Genomic DNA, 6,688 nt, shown 5'->3' on the forward strand with positions numbered 1-6,688 from the left:
CGGTGTATTATGATTACGGTAGCCACTGCACTCCAGCCTGCACAACACAGTGATACATATATATATGTGTGTTATCTGTAAAAATACACACACATATATACACATACATATACGCATGTATTAAAAACAGAAATAAGTATACATATATATGTGTGTGTATATATATGCACACAAACATATACATATATACAATTTCATTTTTAATAAATTTCTATAAGAAGCCAAACCAGTATGTGATTTTTAAAGTTATGACAGTAATTACCTTTGAAGAGGAGAAAAGAGATGTTTAGAGGGAGGGAGAATAAGGACTTCTGGGGTATTGGTATTCATTTCTTGATCTGGGTGATAGTTACACAGGAATTTTACTTTTTGAAGAATACTAAGTTATATATTTATGATTGGGGCACTTGTCTGCATGACTATTATACTTTAATAATTTGTTAATAAAAAGAAAATGTTCCTTTAATTAAGTAAAACCAGAGCTATGCATACCTGGGAAAATCACTATGTGGTTTGCCAAAGACCTAAGTTTCGGAAATACTGAACTTCCAGCAACTTATGTTCTCCATAGCCCATTTTTTTTTCCCTGCATCTTTTTGGTGTCCAATTGGGATGGAGACAAAGACAGCCTGTCCTGACTCTAGATATTTCCTACTCCTCACATGTTTGTTGTCCTTAGGTCCATATCACACTCTAGAAAGTATCTTGTCCAAACCTTCTAACTTCACAAGCAAAAGTCCTACGTAGCAAGGGACGTTTCAAATGATGCTACGTGTCTCCCATCTCTAAGTCTAGGCCGCATTCCAGTCAACTTCCAATAAAGCTTGGTGAATTTAGCACATACCCCCATCCAGCTCTCTCAAAATACCTTCCACACTCCCTCTTGGATGACCTCTATCCTAAAATGGGCTAATAGATGTGAAAGAACAGAGGACGATTTGTTTTTTCTTTTTCTTTTTTTTTTAAGGAAAGGAAAACAAAAGCTACAGAATAAAACAAGCTTGTTTTGAATCTCGACATTTTTAAAGCCGGTTTCTAGCTGGAGAACTTGGGCAAGATCTTTAATAGCATGTAATTGCTTCTCTGAGCCGACGTTTCCTCATCTGTGAAATAAATTGCTGTGATGATTAAATGGGATAAAATTTGTGAGGCCCTTGGTAGTGTGCCTACAATATAGGCACCACAAAGTTATGGGCTCTGCATTGTCTTAATATTTAATTGCTTCAGTAGAAGGATTAGGAGGGAAGAGGTGATCTCAAGGTATATTGTATGTCTCAGGCACAGTGCAATTATTCACCATATACCAAGCGGATGACATCATCATGTGATGGGAAGGGGCAAGTTGACTTTCTTGAGGGCAAGAAATGAAAGAAAAAGACCAAAACTTCAAGTCTTGAGTTTAGATTCAAAAGGCCATGCTGCCAGACTAAGAACGCAGTGATCGATTGGGCTCGACAGTGAGCAGTTCTGCAGGAGTGAGCAGAGGTTCAGTGTCAGTGGAACGTAGACAGAGGCAAGATGGAAAGGCTTCTGGGCCGAAGCAAATGCAACCTGAGACTGCACTGAAAGAACTCTAGCTTCCATTTGGAAAAAGTGAATCCCGGGGAACTGCACTGGTCAGATGTGTTGGAGTAGGGAGAGATAGAATTGGCAGAGGTCCTTAAAGCCTGAAGTCTCTTACAACCAGTGAATGAAAGGGTCCCCATGAGTCTCAGGGTGGAGTTTCATCTTCCTGTGTTGGCTCTGAGTGCAAGGAGTTTCCTTTTCTCTCCACTGGATAATTTATCTTGTACGTAATTATACCCAGAGCACCAACCCATTAGAATGATAAATAAACACCACTGAAATTAGCCCAATTTAGTGAGTAGTTCCTTTTCAAAGCATTTTAGCAGCAGCTGACAAAAGCCATGGAAGTAACCTGCTTTATTACCCAAGGGACATGCTCAAGGGTCTTTTCATGCCCACAGGATGAAGCTGGATTCTGGAGGGAAGTCATATCTCTCTCCGAAGTAGCATCAAGGAAGGCAGAATTGTGGCTTATCAAGGAGATGAGAGAGGCTGGCAGTTATGAGCTGGGCTCTGCAGGCAAATCCAGCACAGGTACAAAGAGCAGCTCAAGGCCTTACCAGCCAGGTGATCTTGGGCTTCTCTGTGCTTCTGTTTCCTTATCTGTAAAATAGAGAGCATGCTGACAGTAATAGTACCTATCTCATAGAGCTGTTGTGAGTATTAAATGAGCCAGTATGTTAAAGTGCTTAGAAATAGCTGGCCTTGATCTAATCACTTGATCTTTCTGATCTTTGATTTTCTTGTCTGTAAAATGGGATAAACCATGTTGCCTACTTTTAGAGTTTGCTGTGAAGCTGAAGTAAAACCATGTACAAAGTTCTTCCCATAGTGTCTTGGCACTTTGTATGAACTTGACAGACATTAGCCAGAGGAAACCATAAGATTTCTGTAGTCTTTTGTCCTGTATATCCTATTCCAAAATAACCTTCCTGGTTTGATGCCAAGATCCAAAAATGTCATCATTCCTTACACAGAATAGTGACTGACCTTCTAACATCCATTTACTGAGAATATTCCTGATGATGAAAAGGTACAACTTCAAATCATTCTTTTAGATAGATGCTTATTTTGATAATCCTAACGTGTACCCACCTAAACAGTGTCAGCCCATGTAGGCACAAAACACGTGTCTATGGAATCCCTCAATGCTGACACAGTAAAAATACAGATGCAGCAGTCTGTGGACATCTTTCCGCGTGCTTAGGTGCAGTGGGGGCGTGCTCTGCTCCCACGCCTCTGGGAAAATCAGGACAAGTGGGATCTGCAGTGGGTGTCTCCTCCCACTTAGATATCCAGGCTTTTGCTTCACTTGCTGTCAGGGCTTTTCCCTCTTCTCTTTCTCTCCTTGCAAAACTTACCCCGAACTCTTTCCAGAGCAGCCAGGAGTGAGGATTTGGACATGGGCTTTGCGTTGCAATGGCTCACCCCTTGCTGTTGGTGAACTTGAGAAACTCATGTCGCCTCAGCCTCTTAACTTACACAACAGAGATAGTAATCCCTTCCTTTTAGAATTAAATATATATGAACTACTTAACATGATGCCTGGCAGTCAATAGATGTTAACTCTCTGACTCTTCTCTTTCCTCTCCTGTTTTTGATCTTCACGTGCCCTTCTATACCCTTCTAGTGCTCAGATCCAGCAAATTTGACACAACAGGTAGTTAATAGATGTTTGAGTGATTTAATGGATTATCTGTCAGTTCTGCGTTTTCCTATCTTTTGGATGCTTGGTTATTGTAAATGTTTGAGCTGAAGTTTCAGATACCCACGCAGGTCAATGAGCCACATAATTGGTCCTAGGATCTTAGATGATCACACCACATACAACACAATCAGAGGATGACAGGCAGTCAGGTATGGCTCTTTCTCTGGAGTCTTTGGTTCATAGTTCCAATGAGGTATCTATGACACAGTACTTTAACCCATCCATTTATATTTGCCTTGTCCCTACCAGACAGCAAGAGATTTTGCTGGACAGGGTCATATCCATCTTTGTACCATCAATGCCTGTCATCAGCTTAACACATACAAGGTACTTGACAAGTGCTGAGTGAGGGAATGAAAAGCTGTAAGAAAAAATCAAGTTAAATAGTCCTTGTGAAATAGGAGCGTTCTCTGCTCTGGCATCTGTAGAAGACAGGTGTTTGCTCACTTGTGGAGAAGCCCCCTCTGATCCCAGTGGGTGAGACCCACCTTGGCTCACCTCTCGAGCAGTCCCCAGCATCCATTTTCAGAACTTGGCCTTGACCTTCAGAATTGGATACACCAGACAGCAGAAGGCACATGTTTTTCTTCCAAGAATATTGTAATGAGAAAGACAAGCTATAGCTCACTTTTCTAAGAATTAATTTAATTATCCAACAGCTAACATGGCCACAGAGATTCCCCAAATATCTTCTGGGAGCTTCTAATTTCATTCCTTTCTTCCCTCAGTATGGTTTCAGTTCAAGTACAAGGGAAACCAATGGCATTGTGCTGGCATTTCCAGAAAGGTCTGGCCAATGACCTTCCCTTGACCCTGACTTGATTGTCATTTGTCTGTTCTGAAACATTAAAAGGGCATTGCCCAGAGTCTTTTTTGGGATGCCCCATGCCTTTGCAGAGAGGGCAACCTCTACCCCCGATCCTGTGCCTTCCTCACTGTTCCACAATGGCTCGAATATTTGTAGTCATTTCCTAAGTGGAATTTCTGTCTGAGTCTCTGCCTTCTCTGGTCCATTGTTCACACAGACACCTACAGTCATATGCCTTTATAAAAAGGTCCACCTGCCAGTCACTGCAGGCCTGTAGGGTGAAATCCAGGTCCTTAGCACACATGTCCAGCCATTTAGTCTCTGGATCCAACCCACCTTTTCCGTTTCATCTCCAAACCCTCCCTCATAATCCACACTTTACACACACAGCGTTTTCACTGGGATCTTCCCATGCCTGTGCTTTTGCTTCATCTGTTCCCCTTGCCTAGAACTCTCTTCTCAGGTTAAACCTCTACAGAACCTGGAATTGTAGAGGTATCCCCATACATCTGAGGGAAGGTCAGGTCATCAGACTTGTAGGAAGCACCTAGTGTGACCAAAAGTGCTTCAACTGTGATTCAATTTGTTGACCTTTACACAGATTGAGGCTTTTTTTTTTTTCATGTGAGCTGCCTGTTTTCATTAAGATACCTGTTTTATCATCAGTAAAGGGAGGTGCCTTGCTGTTCTAGGCTGAATTGTGTCTCCCCAAAATTTATACGTTGACGTCCTAACCCACAGCAGTTCAGCAAGTGACTGCATTTGGAGAAAGTGCCTTTAAAGAGGTGACTAAGTTAAAATGAGCCCTTAGAATGGTCCCTAATCCAGTCTAACTAGTGTCTTTATTAGAAGAGGAAATTTGAACTCACAGAGAGACACGAGGGAGGCACACACATGGAGAAAAAAGGCCATGTGAGGACACAGCGAGAAGGAGGCCATGTGTAAGCCGAGGAGAGAGCCCTGCGCTTTGACTTCTCCCCTGCAGAATAGTGAGAAATAAATTTCTGTTGTCTAAGTCACACAGTCTGTGGTATTTTGTTATGGCTGTCCTAGCAAATGAGTACTCATGCAAGAGGGAAAATCTTACACATCTTTAAGTCCTTCCCACTGGAGTTTCTTGGAACAGAAGATAATCAATAAATGTGTATTAAATGACAGGGTGGCTGGGATTGGCATCATCCAAGGGGAACTGGATGTAGGTACCACATTCTGAGTAAAAGGAGGCATCCAGTCGTAGACGAGGTCTAGGAAATTCCCGAGAATGTAGGGCACTAATAAAATCATAGGGGGTTCAAGGCATTGCTTTGCATTCCCTCCAGCCTGGCACATGCTCAGCGACCCTCTGAAGACCTCTCTTCCCTCCTGAAGTTCTCCCTGTCACTTTGAGATGACAGTGAGTTTCAAGAGTCTTGGCTTTGTTTTCCTTTACCATGAAGAAGTTAGAGGTGCTCTCCCTTTTTCATGTCAAATTTATTAGTATAACCTCCACCCACATAATGTCTTCTACCCCTTAAAAATAGGACATCTTCTCTAGTGAAATAACATGCCAGCAACAAAGACAAATGGGGAGCAGCAAGAAAAAGAACTGGGGTTGGGGGTGGCGGGGGGTGGCTGTGAATTGTTTTCTCCTTTTCCCATATAAATATAGTAAGAGAATGTCCGAATGCACAATAGAGCTTTGGGGAAAGATCCCAGCCCATTTTTAGGGGAAGAGTGAGGACTCTGCTTTTTTCTTAGCCAACTTCTACTAGAGGGAAAATTTATCTTGGAGCCAAATCATGCCCAGAGTGACCTTTTCCCTCCCTTCCTCCTCAAACCACAGCATTTTCAGATAGTCTTCTGGGGTTAACTTTCCTGTTTCACACCACTTGTTGTAATGTTCCTTCACCTACATCCTTATCCCATTTTCACTGGCATAATCTTGTGAGCTCCTCTAATGTATACTTTCCTGAGTATTTTAAAAATAAATGCACAGAGCTTTTGTTTTAACGTATCGCTGTCTAACTTAGTATCTGATGCCCAGTAGGTGCTCTACAAACGTTTGTGTTCTGTTTTAATGAAAGATGAAGATTAAGCTTCTTTTCCCTACCCCCACCCTGTTCACACACACACACACACACACACACACACCCCTTTACTAGCTCTCTTTACACATCCTTGGTTGACTGCAGCTGAAGAGCCTGCCCACCTGGTTCAGTCTACAACTTGAAGACACGGGGGAAAGATGGTGAATTGCAATGCTCCCAGGGAATTTAGAGGGTCAAACACCGAATGACAGAATTGGAGAGGAACTAAGGCCATTTCTTACTACTGGCAGAGCCAGAATGGAAACAAATATTCTTGACTTCTGTTCTGGGCACTGGCAGCCCAGCCACCATTTGAAGCTGCCTGCTGTGGGGGACTGGTTTGCTAGTTTGCTCAGTAATTCTGAGATGTATTTAACATGCTTTCAAGAAATTCTACAAACAGTTGGGGGAAGAGGAAATAGAGAGGTAGAGTAGACCAGTGGGAAGATGGCAACAATGGCCCTCCTACAAGCTCTGTTGGGCAGCCTGGCTGGGGAACTTCTCTCAAATAGCCTCCTTGCCTGTGCACATACATGCATG

This window comes from Cebus imitator, unplaced genomic scaffold, assembly GCF_001604975.1.
Source record: "Cebus imitator isolate Cc_AM_T3 unplaced genomic scaffold, Cebus_imitator-1.0 Scaffold187, whole genome shotgun sequence".
Classification (NCBI taxonomy): Eukaryota; Metazoa; Chordata; class Mammalia; order Primates; family Cebidae; genus Cebus; species Cebus imitator.